Source organism: Sminthopsis crassicaudata, chromosome 1 (assembly GCF_048593235.1).
Source record: "Sminthopsis crassicaudata isolate SCR6 chromosome 1, ASM4859323v1, whole genome shotgun sequence".
Lineage (NCBI taxonomy): Eukaryota > Metazoa > Chordata > Mammalia > Dasyuromorphia > Dasyuridae > Sminthopsis > Sminthopsis crassicaudata.
The window spans coordinates 225,520,057-225,547,376 of NC_133617.1; positions in this window are offsets into that span (position 1 = coordinate 225,520,057).

A 27,320-nucleotide genomic window follows, 5' to 3' on the forward strand; every position below is an offset into this window, starting at 1 on the left:
ACTACTTATGTGAGGAAATGACATTTCAACCTACATCAAATCCTTGGAAACAAGATTTTTTTGAGATGATCCATTTTATGACTTTATGGATACGATTTAGTGTTTTAACCAAATTGTATTTATCTCTTTAAAAAATATCAAACCATTTGGTTTAAGTGGTTTTTTTAGAGTATGTTAGATGTGGAAGTAGATAGAACAAAGAGGCAAAGATAGAATTCAAATTTAGCCTCAGATACTTACTAGCTGTGTAACTCTGGGAAATTATTTAACTTTGTCTCACTTTCTTTATCTGTTAAATAAACTGGAGGGGAAATGGCAAACCACTCTAGTATCTTTGCCCAAAAAACCTCAAATGTGGTCACAAAGAGACAGACAAAACTGAAATTATTGAACATTTCAGAATGTGCTTTAACAGATCAGTGAAGAAACAAATGAGAAGAATATCTTTGAAGCATAAATGACTTATCAGTACTAACTCTTCCTCTACCCATGCAGGTGAGAAACATGACATCAGTGTACCTACCTGTTTGACAGTATTTCTGAGGGTTTGGCCAATGTTGTCTTGGATTTTGCTGCTTTATCTGAGCTGCCCATCCCAGAATTCTCAGTGTCAGACTGGGTCAACCATCATGAGTATCATAATTAGGAAAGTAGAACAATTGTCCAATGAGATTTAAAAGCTGAAGTCATTGACTTCTATCCTATTCTAATACTACCTGTGTATAACAGATAAAATCAGAAGAGACCAGGGTTTCTATTTCACATGTTAATGTGCTGATAGAGCAATAGATTTGGAAGAAGAGAGGCTAAAATAACTATGTGAAACGTCTTTATGACAGAGTAGTGTCACTTTGGGAGGACATTCTCTAGAGAGCTTCCCTCATTGTTTCTGTTTTAATTTTCTCTGGTGTCATGTGTATTCTTGGGGAAAAGCTTGAATAAAACAATTGAAGTCTTTCGTTGTTCAGACTCTTTGTGATCCTGTGGACCATAGTATCCATGGGGTTTTCTTGGCAAAGATACAGTGTTTTGCCATTTACTTCTCTTTTTTATTTAAAAATTTTTTTTCATTTATTTATTTATTTGCTGAGGCAATTTGGGATTAAGTAACTCACCTAGGGTCACACAGCTAGGAAGTGTTAAGTGTCTGAGGCCAGATTTGAACTTAAGTCCTCCTGACTGCCATTTCTGTCTCTACTGGATTAAGGGAAGCAAAGGTTTACTGAGTTGACCATTATAATAAGTGTCTGAGGTTGAATTTGAATTCAAGATCTTCCTGACTCCAGTTCCAGCACTCTAACCTTGCTGCCTCCAGCTGTCTACTTGAAATCTTTAGCACAAAGCAAACAAATGGCAAAACAATAATGACCTGACATCAAGAGCTCATTGATAGCTGTGTCTTTACTACCTTCTCTGTGCCCTCCTCCCTTTTTTCTATTAGGCCTGTGTCAGAGATCATGGACGATATACTGTATTAATTCTTCACCCCAATAATATCTGATAACCCATTTGTCCTTTTTTGTTTTGCTTTTTGTTGCTATTGCTCTGTTTTTAATGTACCCGAAGTCTTTAGTTTGCCTCCCTTCTACTTTTCTTCCCTTGCTTTCATTCTCTGATTTAATTATTCAATTTTTTGCTATCCTAGTGATTCCTATTGTGACCCCCTTTGCATAGGACAGACTGAATCTCAAACTTGGCTAGAGTTTTGGCCAGTGGAATTCACTTCTCACTTGTCTTTTTCTTCACAAACTAATTTCCCAATGTGGGATCTTCTTCAGAATCATTCCCCTAAATTCCCATCCCTAGACTAACCCCCTCCAGACTATGTTTACATGTTCACATGCCTGGCCTTTGAACAATCGTTTGGACTTGCCTGGGTCTTAATTGGCTGCTCTTTTTTTCCAACTGACCCCACTTATGTCACTATCCTCCCATATCTCCCATATCCTCAGTAACAAACTCAGGGCTTGTACCTAGAGAACAATATATATCCTGTCACCAGTATATGGACAAATCCAGGAGTGGGGAAGGATACTAAAAAACCAGCCGTTCTCTGCCCCTATTCCAAAACAATTTCTGTACTGCCAGTTTCTCTCCCTAAATCTAAGAGGGCAAATCTTAGTTGTCATCCCCTTACATTTCAAAGCTTATATAAATGCCAGTTTTCATTGGTGTTATTAAACCTCAGGAATAGGTCTGACTGTCCCAATCCAGAAAATAATAGCTAGCATTTATCAAAAGCCTTAAGGTTTTCAAAATGTTTCACATGCATTTTCTCATTTGGGATTCACAACAACCCTGTGAAGTCAATAATTCGGGTATCCAATGCAATTTTCTCCACTTTAGAAAGGAGGAAATTGCAGCTCATAGGAGTTAGATGACTTGCCCATGATCCCACAGCTACATGTCAAAGACAGGATTCAAATTAGTTGTCCTGACTACAAATCCAACACCCACCAGAAAAGTCTTGAACCCCAAAAGCTTTTGCAGAGCAGAGGGAGAATCTCTTTATCACTCTGATCAATAATTAATAATTGTTAACATTTATATAACATCTAGAATATGGCAGCACTATGTTTTACAAGTATTATCTTACTTGATCTTCTCAACAATCCTACGAAATGGATGCTATTATTATACCCATTGTACAGAAAAAGGAAACTAAATTAAACAGTTATTAAATAACTTATTCAAAGTCACACAGTAAGTGTGTGGGTCTGGATTTAAATTCAGATATTCCTGATTTCAGGCCCTCCATTCTATGCGCTGGACCACTAGCTGTTCTTATAAAAATTGCTGGAGAAATGTGCCAAGATCCCTCTAAAATCTTTATGAACACAGCCTTTCCTTCAAATGGAAACGAAGAGTCCTGAAATTCAATGCAGCAAACCATTTCAGGAAAGCAGATTATTTATCTCAGCACTTACTAAATGAGTGGCCCTAAACAGTCACCTCAGTTTCTTCATTTCTAAAATGGGAATAACAGCCCTTACCTTTCAGGGATGTCATTAAGCCAAAATAATATTTGTAAATCACTTTGTCAACGTCAAAATGTTACATAAATGCTATTATTACTGCCTTATGCCTTTTTTTAAATGTTCAATTATAATTTTATTAAGAATTTCTTGGGGCAGCTAGGTGGCACAGTGGATAGAGCACTAGCCTTGAATTCAGGAGGACTCGAGTTCAAATCTGGTCTCAGACACTTAACACTTCCTGGCTGTTTGTGACCCTGGGCAAGTCACTTAACCCCAGCCTCAAAAAAAAAAAAAAAAAAAAAAAAAAAAGAATTTCTTTTACTTATGTGAAAATAGTTTGAGGAAAATGTGTCCTTTTTTAATGGAACATTTCAACAACAATGAAAGCTTATTTTTTCCACAAACACAGTGTAGGTCTGTCACCTTTCTCCTTGATGAAAGAAACACTTTAAAGACATGATACATTTCGATTGCCTGTCATCTAGGGGAGGAGGTAGAGGGAAGGAGGGGAAAATTCAGAACAGAAGTGAGTACAAGGGATAATATTGTAAAAAATTACCCATGCATATGTACTGTCAAAAAATTATAATTATAAAATTAATAAAAATAAATAAAAAAGGCATGATACATACTGAGATAATTTTTTTCTGCTCAGATCAATTATCTCCATGTTGTCTGATAGCAATAATTAGAAATATTACCTATAAAAGGAAAGTTTCAAAACAAACAGTCCCAAAACATAGAGATTTCCTACAATATGCAATTCATTGATCAAATTTCTACAAAAGAATACTTTGTAGACTAAACTGTGACTTTTTGAAATCCAAATTTGTCATCACTATAAAATCATACTAAAAATTCACCTATAACCAACAGGTTAAGATTCTAATATATCATAAGTTAAACAAGTTTCAAGTTAAAACCTTAAAGAACCTCTAATTCAACTGTGGCTCCACCAAAAGTAAAATGACTTGAGAAAGGTCACACAGGTAGTAAAAGGTCAAATAGGTATAACACACCTGGAACTTGACCAGGGTCCTCCTGCTCTAAAATGGAGGACTTTTTCCACTACCTTTAATTCCTTGGTAGGAAGCAGAATTCAAAGAATGCTGGAGCTAAAAGGCTATCTAAGGATCAGCTAATCCAAACACGGTTTTTTTTACCAGGAGGAGAATGAAATTCAGAGAGGTAAAATGAATTGCCCCCAGGTCACAGATAAGTTATTGGTAGAGTCTGGCCTAGAATCCAGGTCTTCTCAATTTAGCCCTTTTTTTTCCACTAGACCCTGCTGCTCTTCTCTCATCTTTACTCCTGAAGACTGACCTTCAAGGCTTTGCCATAGCCTATACTTTGGGCCGTAAATAGCAACAAAACAAAATATCATTTATATTATTATGGGGAAAATTCCTGTATCTATTCTACTTTTTATTGCAAAAGCAAAATCCCTTTGGTTACTTAATGAAAGCTTAAAATACAGTATGTATTTAGTTTTATAAAGCTAGAACCGGATTCCAAAAATCTCAATTTGGCTTTTTAAAAAAATCTTAGTTTCTTTTACTTCTTTTTATTTTTGCTTTAAAGTTTCCCTAGGACTTGCCTTCCTAGGAAAATAATTCAATATTTAGGAAATGTAACTTATCTACTTTTAAATGGAGTTTCTTATTAGAACAATGCAAAATTTTAGGAAAAGTAGGTCAAAAACTTACTTTTAGGAAAATTAGATAAAAAACTAGATTTGGAAGGAAATTTAGAAGTCATCTGGTCTGACTAGCTCATTTTATAAACAAGGAACCTGAGGTCAGCACAATGAAACAAACTGATCACACAACCATGATTAGAAGTCAGGTGTCCTACTCTATGTGTAGAGAATTGTTTTTGCTAAAACTGTTTAACTCTGTGAATGTACTTGTGTTTGTGTATTCATCTCATTAGCTACAATGTTCAATTTCTATAACTAAGTACTTATTTACTAGTCTTTATTTTGGAATCTAAATTTTGGTCTAAAGCATCAAGAGTTTTTCTTTATATTTTCTCCCTCTTCCCTGAAATGTACCTGTATTTGTGTTCACTGGTGGCCAAAATTGTTTTTTAAGCAATCTGCTGTTACCGAGCCTTCTATTGAAACTCATTATGAGTAATGGATTGGCTTAATTCTACTTTTTTTGCATGTGTATTTAGATGGCACAATAAATAGAGCTCAGGTCCTGTACTTGGACTCATCTTCCTAAGTTCAAATCAGACACTAGCAGTTTGATTCTGGGAATTTACTTAACCCTGTTTGCCTCGATTTTCAAATCTGTAAAATGAGCTGGAGAAGAAAATGGCAAGCCACTCTAGTAGTATCTCTACCAAATTCACACACACACACACTCTCTCTCTCTCTCTCACTCTGTCTCTCTCCCTCTCTCTCTCCCTCTCTCTCTCTCTCTCTCTCTCTCTCTCTCTCTCTCTCTCTCTCTCTCTCTCTCTCTCTCTCTCTCTCTGTCTCTCTCTCTCTCACACACACACACACACACACAAAATGAAATGGGGTAACGAAGAATTGGACAGAACTGAAAAATGATTAAACTGTTCTTTCTTACTAAAGTTATGCTTTCAACATTTAAACAATTAAAATTGGAATAAATGTTTTAAAATAGTTTTTAAAAGTATTTCTTTCACACCCAGATAATAACCTTAAAAGACAAATTTTAACATATGCAACAGAGAAGTGATGGTTTGGAGAATGTAATCACCCTGGGCCTATCTTCTTCCTATGATTCCTAAGAATATACTTGGTTCCTACGCACTGTTAACTCATATTTCTTAGGTCCAGTAATTAGAAGAAAGCTACATAGACTTCATATGAATAAATGCATGGATGAATGGATGAAAATGAATGAATATAGCATTTATTAAGCACTTACCTAAAGGGACTGTGATAAACACTATAAATAGAAATAGAAGAGTAAGATAGTTCTCTGCTTTCAAAAAACTCACATTCTAATGAGGAAAAGGCTTCAAGTGTGAATCAGATGGAAAGGGTCCCTGGTCCTGAGGATGAAGAGCAAAGGGGATGTAATGCTTCTTCCCTAATATTATTTCTGCTCATAAAATGACATCAGTTCTCTGATTTTGAACCATTTAACAGTGCCAGAGAACTTGGTGACAAGAATTTTATCTTTAACAATGGTGTATTTTGAAAATAAAAAGATATTATTAAAAATAAGTCTGAACATAAATTTTTGAAAAGCAGGTAGCCTAAAAAATGCATCAACTTCCCCAAAGTACTATCACCAATCTACTCCTCCCCTTCATATTCCATATTCCTGATTGTTCTCTCAGACGACCTAACAAAACTTCCTGGATCTCAATTGACTATGTCTTCTTGCTCTGGATTTATGATGCCATAAATTTATTGGCAGAGGTATAAAACTTGCCCCCAGAGAACTACAAAAAGGCTGCATTCTGAGTTTTAAATTGCTATAATCCATGTGGATCACTGAGAAAGATCTGCTTTTTCTCTTCCCTCAGCCCCAGTCATTTGATTCTCAAAACAGGGATGATGGTAACAAGGAAAGAGTAATGAAACTCCCCTTTAGCTTGACAAAGCCAAGGCTATTAGGAATCTCCTAAACTCTACAGAGGTAGCTAAGTGGCACATTGGATAGAGCAGAATTAGGAAGCAGTTGTTCAGTTGCTTTTTTAGTCATGTCCAACTCTTTTTGGCCCTGTTCAGGGTTTTGGCAAATATACTGAAGTGGTTTGCCATTTCCCTCTCCAGATCATTTTTACAGATAAAGAAATAGAGGCAAATAACAAGCTTAAATGACTTGCCTAGAGTTGTACAGCTAGTCTGAGACTAGTTTTGAACTCAGGAAAATGAATCTTCCTGACTCCAGGCCTGACATTCTATCCATTGTACCACTTAACTGCTGTAAGGTCATTATTTAGAGACAAAGATAAGGAATGAACTTTTGATTTTATTGCATAGTATAGTTTTATTGGTACATTATAGATTTTATTGGTATAACTAAATATTCCCTAATAAGAAAACTCTTTGCCAACTAACATGAGCACCTTTTCTGCAATCTTTAATTTAAGATCTTTAATAGTCTTAAGAGAGTTGCATAGATCACTAAGAGGTTAAATAACTCTCCCAGTCACACAATCAGTATGTGTCAGAGGCTGGATTTGAACCATTGGAAAGGGTTAGATTCAGAAGTATGCTGGTAAATGTTAAACAACCAGCTTTTAGATGCACTAATATGCACTTTTAAATTTAATCTAGTTTATTAACATTTTCTTCATCACTTTTTAAAATCCAGACAATCAGCAAAACAATAAATCAAACCCCAGTTTGTAGCATCTACTTATTTCTAAAGTGTAAATGCCCACAATGGAAATTTAACAGCTGACATTGGTTCCAGCATACCCTCTGACAGATGCCAAATATTCATCATATTTCATCACAAACAAACCTCTTTTAGAAAAACATGATACTGGAATCTTTCTGAAGCAGAGTATTTTTGGAAGGGGGTTTCATTAAAGATGAAAATGCTTTGTTTAGTTTGGTTTTCTGATTAGCAAGATCATATACCAATATATCATTGCCTTGTGAAAAGAAAGCATAAGGCTGCTACAAGTAGCTCTTCAATATTTCTGAATTATTATTTTCTGAATTAATATTCTAGTTTTCTTTTTGACCAGAAAGGGAATTTTTAAAACATTTCACACTTTACTTAAAAAAAATACTACATCATTTTCAAAGCTACCCTGCTTTTCTGTTCTTTCTTCTGAGTTTTCTTTTTTTCTCTTTTGTGCACTTTTTTTTTCTCCCTCCCTCCCTCTTCTGCAGAAGGCCTTCTGAGAAGGCTACCATTAGAACCTGTGTGTGTTATATCTATATTGATATCTATATCTATCTATCTATCTATCTATCTATCTATCTATCTAGATATCTTTATAGGTATAGATATAGTTGTGTATGTGTATATGTAGATTTATATATGTTAAAGCATACTAGGATATTTATATTTATCAGTTCTTTCTCTAGAGATGGATAATATCTTCCTTCAAAGGTCTTCTGTAGTTGATTTAAGTATTTGTAATACTTAAAATAGTTCATTCTTTCACATTTGTTCTTCCAATCATATTGTTGTTACTAAGGACAATGTTCTCTTGGTGCTGCTCATTTCACTCTTCTTGATTTCATGCAAATTTTTCTAAAATCATTTCATATAGCACAGTGGTATTCCATCACATTCAACATTCTTTTTTCTTTTCTTAAAGTGTGAGAACAAACACTATGAGTTATCTTTTACTGTCCTGTTCTTGGAAATACATCTGCTGAATTCAGCATCCATGTGTCCTGTTTCCCTTTGATTTCAGAAAAGCATACCATTTCCAAATTGCTTCCTAAGAAACAGCAATCAACAACCATAGAAGGTAAAGGAAAGCTTGGGCTATTATCAGTACCAGGAAGACTTTTTGATTTTAATGTTTTATGTGTTAAAAGAAAGGGCTTCTCTTCTCTCCACTCCCATTTTCTTGTTGTTGATTTTTTTAAAAAGAAAAAAAATTGAACACCAACTCATGTCCTAAGTGGGTCTGGGAGCTGCCCATCTTTCTCATACAGCTAAGCTTTCAGAGTGGTAAAAACCACCAAACAGCTGTTTTAAGATGAGATTTGTATTTCTTTTGATGGAAACTAGTAAGATTAGTCTTATAAAGGAGCTGAGCAAAACTAGAGAACAAACCTCATGATCACTGTCACTGTTTCACTGGACAATCAATAGACAAACCCTGAAAGTGATAAAGGTGATGAGAAATTAATATGAGTATCTAACATTGTCTTCACCCCACATACTTGAGCAGATTTCTTTACAATCAATACTGGTAATACTTCAGCCTCATTCCCATACAAAGAAAACCAAAATAAGCACACAAATGCCAAAGCACAATCATTAAAAAGGAAAAAAACAGAGTAAGGAGAGTAAAGGGAGAGGAGAAAGCCAGAGTAATGATTTCCCCAAATTGAAGATACTGTAGCTCTAGTGGAAAAATGAAGATTGTTGTTGGCAGAACATGGAGCCTTGGTTATTATCTCAGGAAGAAAGGGTTAGATGTCAGATATTTGCCACTCTTTAACACAAAAGAACTGCATTTAGAAAAACAAGATGCTGAAATCTTCCTGGGGTTAGTTATCTTTTAAGCTAAATTATGAGCATAATACAACTGCTCTCTTACCTCAGGATGTTTTTTTTTTAAATAAGGACCCACAAACTGTCATAATTCTCTTTCCTAAGCCCCTGATTTTTTCTGAATCTTCCCTCATTAGGCTTCCTGAGGTAAACATCTGAGAGATGAAAAAATTACTTACAAAGCCAACTTATAATCTTTGTGAAGAATAGTTGATCCTTCTATTTACAATATCTGATAATTTTCCATAGATGATTATATTTCTTGGTGAAAGATAACCTAAATTGACTTTACGTGACCTGCTAAAGTATTTAAATTGTCTTGAGAGATTTGGCACAAACCCCAAACCCAATGCTACTTCTAGTTTAAAGCATTGCCTCCCTTTGTCTTTTTTTCTGGGACTCTGATTTCAGAATAAAAAGTAAATCAGGATTTGTGAGTTCTGGTTGTCTCTGATGTGGTTAGGAATGGACCTCTTCCTGTGGTGAAGAAGTTTTCTCATCATAGGAGGTTTGACCCAGGTACTATGAAACCCACCGAGAGGCTCACAGGATGGAAGCAAATGAGTTCTGAAACTTCTCTTTCCACACACAGAAAAGAGCGTTCAACTAAAGATAGGTAACAAAGGGTTTTAGGATTAAATGGATATATGAGGTATCTGAATTCCAGGGAGAAAGGAGTATGTTACAACATAAAGACGTAGCATAAAAGTTCATCAAAATATGAATTTGTCAGAAATAATAATTAATCGATTATGAAAAATCATGTTGACAAAGCTATTTAGCTTTTTAATTTGGCTAATCTTATTGATTCCTATAGTTTTTTTCATTATATTTATTTCTGAATATATCTCTCCCTCTCTCCAAACTAACAAGTTGTCTCTTGCAACCAACATTTGAAAAGAAGAAAATTTTTAAAGGGAGGTTTCTTAATAGTGAAACAAAGAGTTTGGGCCAGTTTATAGTCCTATCACATACAATTCCAAAGTCAATAGCATTTCATCAACACTTAACAACACACGAACTGCACCTGACAGTAAATATCACATTCTATCCATTGTCCATTTCTTTGTGACAAGTGGGGGGAGAAGTTCACTTTCCCAATCCTTCTCCAAGGTTGTCTGTCAGTTACCCACCCCTCAGATTTTGTTGTTCATTCCATTTACATTATTGTCATGATATGCCTTGTTTTGCTATTTCTGTTGTCTGCATAATGCTTCCCATCTCTCTGAATTTTTGATATTCATGGTTTCTCATGCAATAGTAAGATTCACTACTTTTATTTAACCACAGTTAGTTTAGCTAGATAGCACAGTGAAAAGAGTATTGGAGCTGAAGTTAGGAAAACCTCAGACTTTTATTAGTTGTGTGATATTAGGCAAATTACTTATTATCTCAATTTCCTAATTTTTAAAAGTAAGATAATAATAGCACCTTATTATTGAGGATAAAATTAGGTATTATTTGTAAAATGCTCTGTCAACCTTAAAATTCTACATGAAGCTAGCTATTATTTTTTATTATTATTATGAAATTCCCCACTCAAGGGACACTTATTCTGTTTCCAATTCTCTGCTACCAAAAAAGTGCAGCTATGAGTATTTTAGTATCCATGGCACCATTCATTCTATCTTGAATACCCTTGGGATATATATTTAGCAGTGGGAAACAAAATTATTTTCAACCACACAAACTTTGGTTATGCAAAAATGTCCTTATGCCCTATTATAAGTCCAGAAACTAAAAGCCTAGACTAGTTTTTTGAGTGACATTTCTCTGAAATGGTAAATCTTTCTACTCTACTCAATTCACCCAGATGGAAAGAAGAGGTCAGACTTCTTTATCCATAATATATTAAGAAACTCACTCTCCTACAATAGTTAGCTAGCTACTAAGAAACTCATTCTGCTACAGTAGTCAGCTAGTTATTCCCAACAATAGAACCTATCACACTGAGGAAAACACAAGGTGGAAATACCTTCCTTTCATTAATTCACAGCACATACTTGTGATATGTCCAAACCTCCTGCCTAAAAGACTCATCATGTCTCTTGTTCCCACTCAGTGAGTAACCTCTGAAATGGTATACCTTTATTTACTTAGCATTTGAATGAAGCAGTCTAAAATCTGAGATGTCAATAGGGCAATCTCATAACTCCCTACTTACTCAAATTGAATAAACTTAGACTCCTTAATTGAAGGAGGATTTAGTGTCCAGAATGATTCAAAACAAAGAACAGCACAGACTGGCAAAGTCTTCCGACAAGTCAAAGAACTTTTCTTAAAAGTCTATTATGTTCCAGGCAATGTGCTAAGGACTACAATTCCAGATGATTGAACAGACCTTTTTGGCTCTGATTTTCCAGTGACTGGAATTTTAGGACTGAGAAATTTTTTCTGTGGTAGGGCATAAAATTTGGACCCAGGAAGATCTGAATTTGAATTTTACCTCAGACACTGAGGGCCTTCCTCAAACTAAAGTGTCAGGTATTCAAACTCAACCATAAAGAGCATAACTCTGTTGGTCTGGCCACATTGTCTCATGCCAAATATATATTTGCCAAAAAGACTATTTTATAGACAACTCACACAGGAAAAATGCTCATGTGATGGTAAAAATAAAAAAATAAAAAAAAAAAGAATACAAGGTCACTATCAAGGTCTCCCTTAAGTACTTTGGAAGTGATTGCATGACATGGGAGACACTAGCCCAGGACCACCCAACATGCTGTGTTGAATGTTGTGCTCTATGAGCAAACAGACTTGAAATAGCTCAAAAGAAACATGAGTTAGAGAGTTCAACCCAAATGTTCACGTGGATTATTTGTACCCAACCTAGAGTAGAGCATTCTGAGTTCATATTCGTCTGATCAGCCATCATCAAACACATTGTAACTTGACTCTTATAGTAATATTATTTTGGTCCCCTTAAAGTACAAAGGACACCACCAACCAATCAACTAATCAATAACCTTAAAATGGAGATGACCACACAGGCTTGTTGAAAGAAGCAAATGTTCATAAAATACATGGTAAATATAAAGTCTACAATTAATGTGAGCTATGGGTGGTGTCTACAGGGGGAAGAAAATTTAGGAAAAGGGATGAAAAGATCAGCAACTCCTGTTCTTCCCCTCCTTTTCTTTTAGGGCACTGATCTACCCATCTTAACCTCATCCAACCTTCATTACCATGACCTCCAATAAAGCACCAATATACACCAATAATCTGAAAAGAAAAAATGCATGCTACAAAGCAAATACATGAGTGACTTATGGCATGATCCACTCTATGGTACACATTGTAATTCCTCAAAAGCTGGGTAGTCTTCTAAGATTTTATATCTCTTTTTTCTAACTGATTAACATTCTTTTCATAATTTGGATTGTTTTTATTTTTTCCCTAACTTTTACTTTATCTCTCTTATTTGATTTTTTAAATCTTTTAAAAGTTTTTTTCCAAGAACTAAATGAACACTGTATACAGTAATAGCAATATTGTTTCAAGAATGACTTTGAGAGACTATCATTTTGACTATTAGGAATATACAGATCAAAAAAAATAAGGATATATGAAATGAGACATTATTTCCACCCAGAGAAAGAATTGATAAATAACAATGTGTATGGAAAAATTTTATGTATATGTGTGCATATGCAGGTATGTATATATATGCACATATACATATATATATGTGTGTGTGTGTGTGTGTGTGTGTATAATATGTGTGTGTGTGTATATATATATACAAAATTGTGTCTAATAGTAGCCATCTCTACAATGGAGCAAATAGAAAGGGAAGAAAAAGAAAGAGAAAAAAATTTACATGATAACTTTATTATATATTTAAAAGGAATAGCAAGTTGTACATAATAGATTTGCAGTTTCATGTTCAATCATCTTTTTATCATGTTTGTTATGGAAATGCTTATTTTATTCTGTAAGTAAAAAAATAAAATAATTTTTAAACTGCTGGGTAGTCTCCCTTCAATCTTATTATAGAATGAATAAAATAGAAATGGTAAATAGCAAATATGCAAACAGACAAAATCAATCACCACAACAAATAAAGACAAGTCTTCTATGCACCAAGCAGTATGCAAGGTACTGGAGATATGAGGTTAAAAATGAACCTTGTATTTGGATCTTTTCAACAATGAGGTGACAGACCAATTCCACTAAACTTGGGATGGAGAGAGCCATCTGCATCCAGAAAAATGACTATGGGGACTGAATTTAGATCACAATATAGTATTTTCCACCTTTTTGTTTTTGTTTGCTTGCTTTTTTTTTTCCTCACTTTTTTCCTTTTTTGATGTGATTTTTCCTGTGCAGGATGATAAATGCGGAAATATGTTCAGAAGAATCGCACAAATTTAACATATGTTGTATTACTTGCTGTCTAAAGGAGGAGAGTGGAAGGAAGGGAGGGAGAAAAATCTGGAACACAAGAGTGAATATAGAAAATTAATTTTGCATGTATTTTGATAAAAATCTATTAACTTTTTTTAATTGATTAAAAAAAAAAAACCTCATGTGTTAGGTTCTTACTAAGTCCTAATGAGATAATGAGATATTAGGTTTCTACTAAGTGCTAAGTCGGCACTTAACAATTTTCTAGTTCCGGCCTTTCCTAGTATTTTGACTTGTGAATTCCTGGGGAAGAGCTTGCGTGCTTGGGAGGAGCAAGCTCATTGGTTGAAGTGATTCTTCCCAGAAGCCCTTGCATTATCCCACGCCCATTCTCTGGGAGGATAAAAGAGGGCAGTTCTGGAAGAAAAAGGGAGTCTCTGATCTAGACCAGACTTGAGGCAGCTCTCGGCAGGAAGGGAAATCACTTCTCTGGACTGGAGTTAACGGCAACTGTCTGGAGTCAATGGCTCTCTACAGGAAGAAAAATCTGTCTGAGAGATTTGAGTTGACACAGCAGATCTCCTCCCAGAGAGCGATCGGCAGCTTCTGGAGACAACAGCACGTTACAATTTGGCGCTCAACGTGGGGCAAGGACTTTTGCTTATCTTGACAAGGACTTATTCTGAGCCCTTCAGAGGAGCTAGACTGGACCATCGCACTCATGAGACAGCTAGATGATGCAGTGAATAGAGCACTGGCCCTGGAGTAAAAATCTAGCCTCAGGCACTTAGCACTTGTATGAACCTGGCCAAGTCACTTAACTACCTCCCCAAAGACAAAACAAATAAATGAACTTTATGATCTATCAAAAGAAACATTGTACAAACATATATTAATCATGTGTATGCATATTAAACATCAGCTACTAGAACAGAAAAGGCCTTATGGAGAGGAAGCACTTGAGCTGAGCATTGAAAAAGCTCAGCATTCCAAAAGGTAGAGGAGAGGAGGGAATAATATTGTAAGCATAGAGAACAATGTACACAAAGTTTCAGAGACAGAGGTAATGTTTTATGTGAGCATTGTTTGGTGGTATTATATGATATAGAAAGATGAATAATAGGTAAAAAGTCTACGAACACAGGCTGGAACCAGGTTGTGAAGGACTTTAAAAAACAAAAAGAAGTGGATATTTGATCCCCATAGTACCAGAGATCCCACAAGTTTTCTTAAGTGGGGATAGTTACAAGACTAGATCAGCACTTTAGAAATATCACTTTGCCAGCTGATTGAATAAAGATCAAGAAGATGAAAAAGGAACAATTCAGAGGCTAGAGCCACTGATTAGTCAAGACTTGATGAAGACCTGACCTAGAATGGCAGCTGTAAGAGAAGAACAGGAGAAAGGAACAGATATAATAGAGGTTACAGACATGGAATCAAAAACACTTGACAATTGATTGGATATGTGAAATGAGGGAAAGATTGAACAGAAAATAATCCCAAGGTGGAGAACCTGAGTGACCAGGAGAATAGAAAGAAATCAGGAAGTTTGGGGAAAGGATAAATGTGAAATGTGTGTGTGTGTGTGTGTGTGTGTGTGTGTGTGTGTATAATAATGAGTCCTGGGTATGGAAGGAAGGAAGGAAGGAAGGAAGGAAGGAAGGAAGGAAGGAAGGAAGGAAGGAAGGAAGGAAGGAAGGAAGGAAGGAAGGAAAGAAGGAAGGAAGGAAGAAAGGGAGGGAAAGGAGGAGGGAAGAAAGAGAGAAAATGAGGGAGAAGACAGAGAGAAGGAAGAGAGTGAGAAAGAGACAAAGAGAGAAGGAAGAGAGAATGTATAAGAGACAGAGACAAAGAGAGAAGGTTAGAGAAGGAAGAGAGAGAGAGAATAAGAAAGGAGAGAGGAAGAGAAAGAGGAGAGAAAGATGCAGATGGACAGGGAGAGAGAATGAGTTTAATTTCAGACATTGAATTTGAGATGCCTATAAGACATAGGTTGAAATGTCCAGTTGGCAGTTGGTAATGCAGGATTGGAACTCAGGAGATTAGGACAAAAGTAGAAAAGGTTTTGTTAATATTAATTCGGTGTTTTAAATAATTAGGAAAGACTTTGACAATAGCAAAAATGTCTTATATTTATATATGTCCTGTGACACAGCCCCTCAGAATAGAAGGACTACCTGTGAAAAGTTATACTAATAGCAGATGCATTAGCCCATATATTTGGTGTCAAACTCAAATAGCACCTAAACTTTGCAAGCCACATAAAAACTTAGAAAACCACAAACTAACATTGTCTACATTATATTGCATTTTAATTTACTTTGTAAAACATGTCCAATTACATTTTAATCTTGTTTCAGGGGAATTGGAGAGTCTTGTGGATCTGTGGTGTGCATAGATATCCTTGGATCTAGGAGTACCTAAAGTCTGTTCATGCACCATTTAGAGCCATCTACTTGAGGGAGCAAAAGCAGAACAGACAATGTTATGGCTAGGGTTGGGATGTGTCTGATTAGCTCCCCACTTTTGATGTCAACAACAAGGAGCACCGATCAGCAAGGTTAAGTGCAGTTGAGATATGATCATTTCTTACTGGAAAATGTCAGATAAGGAAAGTTCCAGACCAACAGGTTAGGAGCAATACATCTATGCCTGAGACAACCTATCATAAGAAAGGCTTCACATAATCAGAGATTTTTTTTGAACTACAGCAACTAAAGACCACCCAGAACTTTAGTTTCCTCATCTGTAAAAATGGACTCTGTGGCTTTTGATGTCCCTTACAGCTTAAGGTGTGTGATCTGATGAACTTTTGGTTAGTACTTCTCGGTATGACATTTTGTGACCCCGTTAGGGTCTTGATAAAGACACTGGAGTGATTTGTCATTTCTCTCTCTAGGTCATTTTACAGATGAAGAAACTGAGGTTAAAAAAGGTTAATTGACTTATCCAGGGTCACATAGCCACTAAATATTTGAAACTATATTTGAATTTAGGAAAATCAGTCTTCCTGATTCTGGCACTCTATCCACTGTGCCACCAAAGTTGCTACTCTGAGGAACTTTTAATCTTCTTCTGATGTCTCAGAGTTCTTATGGGGAATGACTCTGAGTTATCAAAGCTTATATCAGTGAAATGAGAGATCAGGTAGGTCCTATTCACACCAATGAAACTATGGATCCTTGAAATATTGAGTTATTAGCAGCATTAGTTATCAAAATCCTGATTTACTAATTAACCAAAGGGGAGCTTTAGCAGAATGAGCAAGGCCCAAATAAGGGATTTTTTCAAGAATGAAGAAGGGAAAAACCTAAGTAGGAGGTGTGCTGCTGGCTAACATGGAAGTGAGGGCAATACAGTTTCCTAGCTTTGAAATTCTTGAATGTGTGAGGCCTTAGGGGCCATTTAAGTCCATTACAGCCAAGGCTCAATATCTTATCTCCTTAAAAGGAAAAGGCACACTGCTAAAGACTAAGCAGGACAAGACTATCAGGACACTTACATAATAATGCAGAGGAGTTAGCACCAATCTGTGCTAGTAGGGACATCACCAAATTGGATTGCTAAAATCAATCAGTGCCTTACCTTGGCTCAATTGTCCAAGACAATGGACAACAATATGTTGTATAATAAGAACTGCTGTGCATCTAGCATCATTAATATCTCCTTTTTCAGGAAGCCAGGTCTAATTTCCCTCCCCCTTTCTAACCACTTCTAGGAAAAAAAGACTTTTCCCCCAGGATCTTAATGGTAATTTATTTTGTACATCTTTGGTGAATTTAAAAGATAAAAATTGAATTTGTGATTTCACTGACATAGGGAATTATTAGATCATCTATAGATGGGTACCTTCCCTTCAATGTACATTCAGTCTTTCCTAGAGCACTGATGGATAAACGACTTTCCCACAGTCACATACACAGTATATGTCAGAGGCAAACGTTGAACCAAAATCTTCTTGATTTGGGAGCTAATTCCATTGTACTACAGAGATTATCATACTATACTTCATAGTCCAAATCTGGCCTACTGCCTATATTTAAAAAAAGGGAAACCATTCTTAATTTGTGGGCTAACATTGTGGGTGAAGTTGTGAAATGATTCAATCGTTCTGGAGAGCAATTTGGAGCTATGCTCAAAGGGCTATATAAAGCTGTGCAAACCCTTTGATTCAGCAGTGTCTGTATCCCAAAGAAATCATAAAAGAGGGGAAAAGACCCATATGTGCAAAAGCTAAGCAGCTCTTTTTTGTGGTGGCAAAGAATTGAAAAATGAGTAGATGTCCATCAATTGGAGAATGGCTGAATAAGTTATGCCATATAATAGTAATAAAAATTACTGTTCTATAAAAATGATGAACAGGCTGATTTTAGAAAGGTCTGGAAAGATTTACTATGAACTGATGCCAAATGAAACAAGCAGAAACAGGAAAATATTCTACACAGAAACAGCAAGTTTGTTCAATGATAAACTGTGATCGACTTGGTTCCTTTCAGGGATTCAATAATCCAAAGCAATCTCAATAAACTCTAGATGGAATATACAGCCACATCCAGAGAGAGAACTATGGAGACCAAATGTAAGTCAATACATGCTATGTTCAATTCTTTTTTCTGTTTTTTTTTTCCCTCTCATGGTTTTCCCCTTTTGTTCTGATTTTTCTCTCTCAAAACGATTCATATAGATATACGTAAAAAGTTAATGTTTATATATAACAAAAATGTTATTTTACTTGTAATGATGGAAAATAATTTTTTAAATGGCAAAAAAAATTGTGGGCTAACTCCTCTATGATACCTTTCTAAAATCAGCCTGTTCATCATTTTTATAGAACAGTAATTTTAATGTCTTTTACATGCTTTTACCACATTTTATTGTCAATAATAATATCTGAGCACACGCTATATCTCTCACTCCAATTTAAGAATTTAAATTTCCTGAAGGTAAGGGACTTATCCTTCCACATCTCTGATTATAAAGAGGTACCTAAAATACTTGTCAGATTGGGTTGAATTATCCCAGATCTTCAAAAATGTACAGAGAGATAGGTAATGCAAGTATGCTCTCGTATAGATAAGGAAATTGAATCAAGGAAATTAAATGAATAACCTAAGGTCATACAACATGCTGTAAATCTGAGTTCTTTGAATTTAACTCAAAAACATCTGGGGAAATTTTTATCCTACATTGGACTTGGCATGGGAGATCTCAACAATTGTCTTTAAATTTTTGAAAGACTATTACACAAATGAAAGATTAGACTTGCTCCTCTAGGCCCCAAAGGGCATAATTAAAAGGAATGAAAAGAAACTAAAGTGAATAAAAGCTATTAAACAAACCCCTTTTCTTTTTACTGTTAAATTTGGGGAGCTAATTTCTTCTCCCTTACTGAAAGTCTTCATGGAAATCCTTTGTCAAGTATGTAGTGAGGCAGGGGGTTAGAGTGATTCTTGTTCAGATAAGGGTTTTAACTAGTCAAATTTCTTTCAGCTCTAATTAGGTGATTCTGCGAATCTGTGACAAGACCATGGATGAATCTTGAAGGCAGCAGTTCTGAAAATAACAAACCAAAATGACACGAAATTTATCCAACGGGGAAAGTCAGTGAAGGCATTGTTGACTCAAATCTGTTAACTGTATGCCTGTTGGCTGACTTCTTGACTGGTCTTTTAGAAAAATCCTCAAGAACTAACTAGAGAATTGAATATGCCAGGACTTGTGGAACACTACAGACTTGGACTTTTACCAAGTTAGAAATGTCAAAGTAAGATAAACAAGTTTTTTGCTTTTGCCAAACTCCTGCTAGAGGCTTAGCATTGGTCATTCAAAAGAATGAAAAAATGTAACCTTTTGTGGTAGATTTGCAAAAACATAATAAAAACATGGCATACAAATATTGGTGCATTTTCTTTGAGAATTAAATTGAAAATATCTATGATATTAACTGAGTAAAACACCAAAGTCACACAGATATATCCTCTGATATGAACAAGTTTTCCAGAGCCATGAGAAGCTATTGTATTTCTACAGATATAAGGAAGTCATTGATTCACCCATTCCTGGATAGCTGATTATAAATCAAACAATCTCCTGTGCTTGAAAGGTAGCCATTCGCATATCATCAAGTTTATAAAGCAAGAACTTCTCTGAAACATTTACTTCTTTTTTCCTTTCAGACTCTTGGCAGACCAACTTTTCCTTTGATAGTTCTTCCATATGGCCAAATAATTGACTTGGTGTTATATTGCCTAGTGCAATGAAAGAGGGGTATGACAAATTGTAAAGATTTATCCAGATTGTAAAGAGTCCTTTGGAAAAGCAGTGAGTGGAACCAACTGGGCAGATCTGGCACTTTAGCATTAAGAGAAAGTTCACATGAAGCATCACAGAAAGCAGTGTGAAAAGCATCCTGGCCCCAAAGTTAGGAGTTCTATGTTCTTGTCCCAACTCTGCCTATGTTATATTGGCCAAGACAGTCAACCTTTCTCAACCTTAGTTTTATCGTGCACAAAATAAGGGATTTGGGTTGATGGATTCCAGCAGTCCCTTTTAGCATTTACTCCCATGGTCTTAGGTTTCTCATTGTTCGCTTATCCAAATGTTATCCCTAATAAGCAGTCCAAGCTTACTTCTATAAATTTAGGACATTACTAGATAATCTCTAAGGTGTGTTATAGCTAGACAATTCTAAATTAGGGCATATTGCTAATTATCTCAACTCTAAGAAAGGAGACATGTACATATAAGATTCATAGAGTAGATGGAAAAGATGACTTGCCTATCATATTTACCTCAATGTTTATTTCTGAAAGTACACAGCAAGTAGACATGAGAACTTGGGTAGGTCCCTTGGCCACTCTGAACCTGTTTCTTCTTTGATTAAAGTGAATATTATAATACACGCCCAGTCTATTTTGCAGGGCTACTATGAGACTCAAGCAGGGATCACAGGGCATAATAATAATGGTTAATATTTATTTGACATTTACTGTGTGCCAAGCATTTTATAATTATTATCTCATTTGATACTCCCAATAATCTAAAATGGATTCAGTCTTGTTTTCAGTCCTATACACAATTCATGAAGAATTTGGGGTTTTCTTGGCAAAAAATACTGGAGTGGTCTGCCATTTCTCCAGCTCATTTTTTCAGATGAAGCCAACAGGGTTAAATGACTTGCCTAATTGACGAACATCCCTTCAATTTTCAATTCTTTGTCGCCACATAAAAAGCTGCTATAGATATTTTTGTACATGTGAGTCCCTTTTCCTTTTTTATGACATTTTTGTATCCCTTCCACTTGTTACATGATGGTTCACCTCTTTTTTGGTCTAAAGGGCTTTGATGATAACTTTCAGGAAGATTCTTCCTCATATTTTTCTTTGATAATATTCTATATCTTACTCATGCTATGTAACTCTTTATTGTTCTTTGAATGATCCTCAGCTTTAATTTTTCAGAGATTATGGTCATTCATGCTTCACAACAATATAGTACCAACAAAGAATGATGTTAAAATGAGGTCGAATTTGAACTTAGGTATTCCTGACTCTAGGCCTGGTACTCTATTCATTGCACCATCTAACTGTCTATCCAGAATAGAAAATGTACGTGATAGAGCAGTTCTGTGAATAATCTCTCTACTTGCATAGTATCATCTGAGCAATACGTCTTCTCCCTCTACTTAGTTTTTCTTGTGTGGATAGTTAGGTCAAACTTTTTTGAATGATGATAGATTTCATTTAGGAGACTTGACAATTTCCCCAAGATTGAACCAATGAGCACGTCTCATTATTTATGAGAAATACTTTTTCCATTTAAACTCTGTTGATATTGTAATGCAGGAGAAACTGAGGCAAAATAGAGATTAAAGAGTTTTTAATATTTTATTTGGATTTCTGAGAGGGAAAGATTTTCTGGGACCAAAGAATCCTTTTTGGTGTCTCCACCCTCAGACATTTACTAGCTGTGTATCACTGGACAAGTCACTATTCCACTTTGAGAAGGAAGTGGCAAACCACTCTAGTATCTTTGCCAAAAAAAAAAAAAAAACAAAAAACAAAAAACAAAAAACAGTATGGACCATAAGGTCATGAAGAGTCAGATATGACTGAACAACAACATAATTATTCATGTAGTGCTTTATGCTTATAGATTTGCTTTTATCTCACTTAAGTTACACCACAAATCTGAAAAAGACAGGAATAAAATAATATTATACCCATTTTTTCAGATGAGAAAATTGGGGCTGAGAAAAGCTAGCTGTCACAGCCAGTAAGCAGAAGGGCTCAAATTGAAACCTGGTTCTTCTAACTCCACTTCCTCATTCTTTTCTTTCCATCACACCATTCTGGAATACTTTGGAGGCTTAAGAATCATCCTTTTTCTCTTAATCAGTACACACCACACACAAAGGGATGATGGAAATTATCTCCTGTGCTTTGCATCAGATGTAATGATTTGGTTTAAAATCACTGAAAATATCCTGAATAAAGTTTCTTCGAAAAAAAAAACAACTAGCTCCCCCCCCCAAAAAACAAAACAAAACTAAATAAAAATACATGTTGAGAGCCAGCAGAATGTTCTGTGCAGCTTGGGTTAAAACATAAAAGGGACCTTGGAAGTAATTTAACCCAATTCCTCCATTTTACAAACAAGGAAACAAAAGAAAAGAGAGAAATGGCTTGCTAAGGCATCAGCTAGAAATTGTGGTAATGATTTGCTTTCTATTCATTTCCCTGTGGGCAATTGCATACTGGATGCTGGTAAAAAAAAAAAGGAACATCTTACAGATGTCATTTGCCCCTACTAATGTTCATTCATTCTAATCACATCTGATATCTGAATCTGTGTTTTCTTGGCAATCAAGATACTGGAGTGGTTTGTTTCTTTCTCCAGCTCACTTTACAGATGAGAAAACTGAGGCAAACAGGATGAGAAGTGACTTGCCAAGGGTGACATAGTTAATTAAGATTTACTCGAGGCCAGATTTTAACTGAGAAAGCTAAGTCCTCCTAACTCCAAGCACAGTGCTTTGTCCACTGAGCCACCTAGCCACTCGACTATTAAATCCTCCTTCTCCCACCAAGCACCCAATTGCTTCAAAGGTTAAGAAGACTCCTTATGCCTGATGTATTTTGAGCCTATTTGCAGTCCCTGGGAAGACATAATGCTGCCATGCTGAACTATTGCCATCTAGTGGCTGCTTTTTCAGTGGGGTTCCAAACAACTTCATTTCTTAATAGGCTAAGTTTTTTCTGACAGTTCTTAGGCAAAGTCATCAACTAGAAAATGTCCTAGTCATGTAGATAAAGAGTAAAATACTCTAAGCAGATGTTTTTAATCCCAATAACCTTTATTTGACCATTATTTGTGCAAAGAACTGGGAAGGTTTTGCTAAAGCTCTGGGTAAGATTTTGCCTGTAAGAACTGACCCAAATCCAAAGATTAAAATGTTATGTTGACTGCTTGGAATAATGTAAGCTCTTACAGAGGGATTTCACTGCTTCCTACAGAGTTGGCAAAGCCTATAAAATGTTGCTGCCCTAAGCTCATATTTGTAAATAGTTTATTTGAGTTGAATTTTGCAAGCCCCAAGTCTCCTAATGAAATTATTCTAATAAACAACTCATATTTGACTAGTACTTTACAATTTGGGAAATTCTTGGTTCACAATAATCAATGAGATAAAACGATCAATTCCAGGGTCATGGGCTCAGTAAGTGATGGAACTGAGACTTAAACCCAAGACCTTTGGATTTAAAGTCTGACTTTAATGATTGCCTTGAATGTAAGCTTTATTCATGTTCCTCTTCCTAGATTGATACCTATCAACCTCACAATTGATAATCTCTAGCATCCTTTATGAAACTGTGAGTGACTGTACCATATTGAAAATCTGGGAAAGTTCCCAAATATAACATCAAACTCTACATGTTTAACTAGGCTTGACCCTACCAATAGAAAGTAGACTGAAATTAGGAGGCATAGGATAAAGTGAAAAGAAAGTTGAACAGTTGAATTGAACAGAATCTGTGCAATTCCGGCATAACCTTTATTAGCTAGGTAATCTAAGAAAAGTTTATGAAGAAAATTCCTTTGCTAACTGTTGTTAGAAATTGTGTGATTTTTCCCTCTGGTATAACTGGAACAATAGAATTCTGAAAAATTATTCTCTACAGAACCTCAAAAGTAGATGTTCTGAACCTAGGGTCCAGGAATACCTAAAAGATCTGTGCATAAATGTCATGAGATCCATAAACTTGGAAGGGCAAAAATGAGTTCTATAAACTTTGCCGTACTGCTCAAGAGCTCTATGGCACCAAAAAATGTTAAGAACCCTGTGTTGTAAAGGGCATTGCTAAAGTGGATACCTGAGTTCAAGAAGAAGTTGTATAAGTAGCTTAGCAATAGTCAGTCACCTCTGCTTAAAAATTAACAAAGAACTAAAAGTGTTCTTTGAATCAAGAGAGAAATTCACAGGGATTTTGGAATTACAAAATCTACGAAAATCAACTAGGCCACATGGTTATTAAAATATATGGTTATTGTATGTGCCAAAATGTTTGTGGCAGCTCTTTTCGTAGTGGCCAGAAACTGGAAGTTGAATGGATGTCCATCAATTGGAGAATGGTTGGGTAAATTATGGTATATGAAGGTTATGGAATATTATTGCTCTGTAAGAAATGACCAGCAGGAGGAATACAGAGAGGCTTGGAGAGACTTACATCAACTGATGCTGTGTGAAATGAATAGAACCAGAAGATCGCTGTACACTTCAACGTTGTATGAAGATGTATTCTGATGGAAGTGGATATCTTCAACATAAAGAAGATCCAACTCACTTCCAGTTGATCAATGGTGGACAGAAACAACTCCCAGAGAAGGAACACTGGGAAGTGAATGTAAATTGTTAGCACTACTGTCTATCTACCCAGGTTACTTATACCTTCGGAATCTAATACTTAACGTGCAACAAGAAAATTGGATTTACACACATATATTGTATCTAGGGTATACTGTAACACATGTAAAATATATGGGTTTGCCTGTCATCTAGGAGAGGGAGTGGAGGGAGGGAGGGGATAATTTGGAGAAATGAATACAAGGGATAATGTTATAAAAAAAATTACTCATGCATATATACTGTCAAAAAAAATTTATAAATATATATATGTAGTCATTAAAAGACAAAGAAATCCAGCTGCTACCCTGAATATATAAAATACAATATAAAACAGTAGAAAGATCATTAAGAAGATCTGAGATCTATCTAGGCACACTTTCTCCCTTTTCTTATCACTTGGTGAACCAATTTAACTCCATTTTGCTTTCCTCTCTTCAATTCCTTGCCCCCTTATCATATTTAGGATGTTACCCTACTAAACATCAGCCTTGGATCATTTCCATCATCTGCCTTCACTCAAATATAAGTGCTTCTGGACAAAGCTAGAAAAAAAATCATGAAATTGTACTGATTGGATGCACTAAAAAATTATGTTAAAATAACCTCAACTGGGCCCTCACTATTGAAAGGCAATTTCTTTTATAGCTTCCTAATCAACTTACTATCTCACTCACCACTGAAGTTCTTCTGAACCCTTTTTTAAAATTTCTCTTCAAACATTAAATAGCACCCTTTCCCCTTACCTCTCAGCTGAGAATCTTGCCTTATATTTTATTTTAAAAATTAAGGCTACTGACAAAAAGTATCCTCTTCCTCCTACTCCATTCCTCATCTTATAACCTTAAGATGTTGTTATATACATGTTCCTTCATTCTGACTTTATATGAAGCGGTAGCTTTTCTTCTTGCCAAGGCTAATCCTTCTATATGCATAAATAGTTCTCTTTCAAATAAAAAAGGAATTAAGACCAGAGCCACACCAATTATGATTTCAAAAAACTGATAATGAAATATATCTATCACTTCTTGGCAGAGAGATCACAGACAAGAGACATAGAAGGAAACACATGCCTTCTCAAACATAGTCAACATAATATTTTAAGTTTGTTACAAGGAAGGGCTTCCAATAGAGTACAATGGAAAAGAAAAGTGGATGGTGAGTGGTAATAGAAGTGAGAAAATAAAATCAAGAAAACACTGTTTAAAATGCTGTTCAGCCATTTTTTAGCTGTGTGTTGTTCTTTGTGAGCTCATTTGGGGTTTTCTTAGCAAAGATACTAGAGTGGTTTGCCATTTCCTTCAGCAACTCATTTTACAGATGAAGAAAGCAAGGCAAACAGGGTTAAGTGATTTTCCTAGGGTCACATAGCTATTAAGTGTCTGAGGATAGATTATTGACTCTAGACCCAGCACTCTATCCTGTGCCATCTAGTTTCAAATACATTCAAAGAAAAAAAATATAGATGAAGACATAAATATAATTTTATATATATGAAGAGAGACATCTATGTGCCTATATGTGTATGTATATATTTTTTAATATCATAGATAATAGAAACATCAATTAAAGGTATTGGAATATAAATTTAATTTCTGTAGGCTTACTGAAAGTATTTTCATAACAAAACTAGGAGTGTCTTAGAGGACAGGGATGATATGTAGTTCTTTGCCACAGAATGTCTAGAAGAAATCCCAGGTCTCTAAGAAGATGACACAGGTGAGGGAGGACTGTTGTCAAAAATAATTGTGTCTCACTTTTGAGTAGGGTATAATGAGCATGTCTGGGAGGAAAGGGAATTGGTAGGTAGACAAAATGAAGCAAACACACAAATAGTTCATTTTTTAATGAAACTTTTGTTCAAAACTATGAATGGCATAGTGTAACCTCTTAGTCACCATGATTACATATATAGGGAGTTAGTGACTTGGCTCTCAGTGGAAAGTTGAGGTAATTTACATGCATCCAGGTGAGGTCGGGACTTGATGGTGGGTAAAAAAATCTCATTTCTCCATCTAACTTCTTTATTTACTATTTTGCTAAGTGGAATTTTTGGAATGATTTGCAAGAACAAATGCTGAGAAACAGAAGCAGAATTAAAGTTAAAAGAAATATTCTTGCTACATCTTAAATAAAAGTTTAGACCCTTTTTCTGTGTCATGGACTTCTTTTAGCAGACTGGTAAAATCCTTGGACCCCTTCCAAGAATAATTCTTTTTAAAGCCCTAAAATAAAATATATAAAATTACAAAGAAAACTAATTATATTGAAATACCGTTATCAAAATATTAAAAAAATGTTTCAAGGGCCTCAGGTTAAGAACTCCTGATTTAAAATGGAGAAATTCTGTCAGAGACCACCGGTGATCAGTTCAAAGACAGACTTTAATGCCTCAGAGCTTCTTTGGGTAGTTGTCCTATAATTGAGTAGGGTCTCAAATCATAAAAGATTTGAAATATCCCTTAGGCTATGACTAAAAGAGATGAAATTCTCTTAGCTCTAGCTTTACATCAGAGGATTTGCCAGAAGGTGTTAGAAGAGAGATGAGTGAAGATTCCCACAGAAAAGAGTAGAGAAAATAAATAGAGACGTAGAGTTTCCATGTCCAATGACTTAAAACTCCAAATCCAATGTTACCAACAGAAGACACTGATTGTTCTGAAATAGAGGACTCATGAACGGTGGTAACAGTGAATACATTACTATTACCTAGAGAGCATCAGGTGCCCTAACCATGAATACTTCCTGAGCACACATATTCTTCATGGAATTTCTAGTAAACATGAATTTGATATCTTCTTATTGTCTAAAAATGGCTGCTATTCACTCCTTAGCCAGATACTCAAGGATGCTCATTAATGTAGATTCTTCCTTCTCATAACCCCTGAGCATGCCCTTTTAATC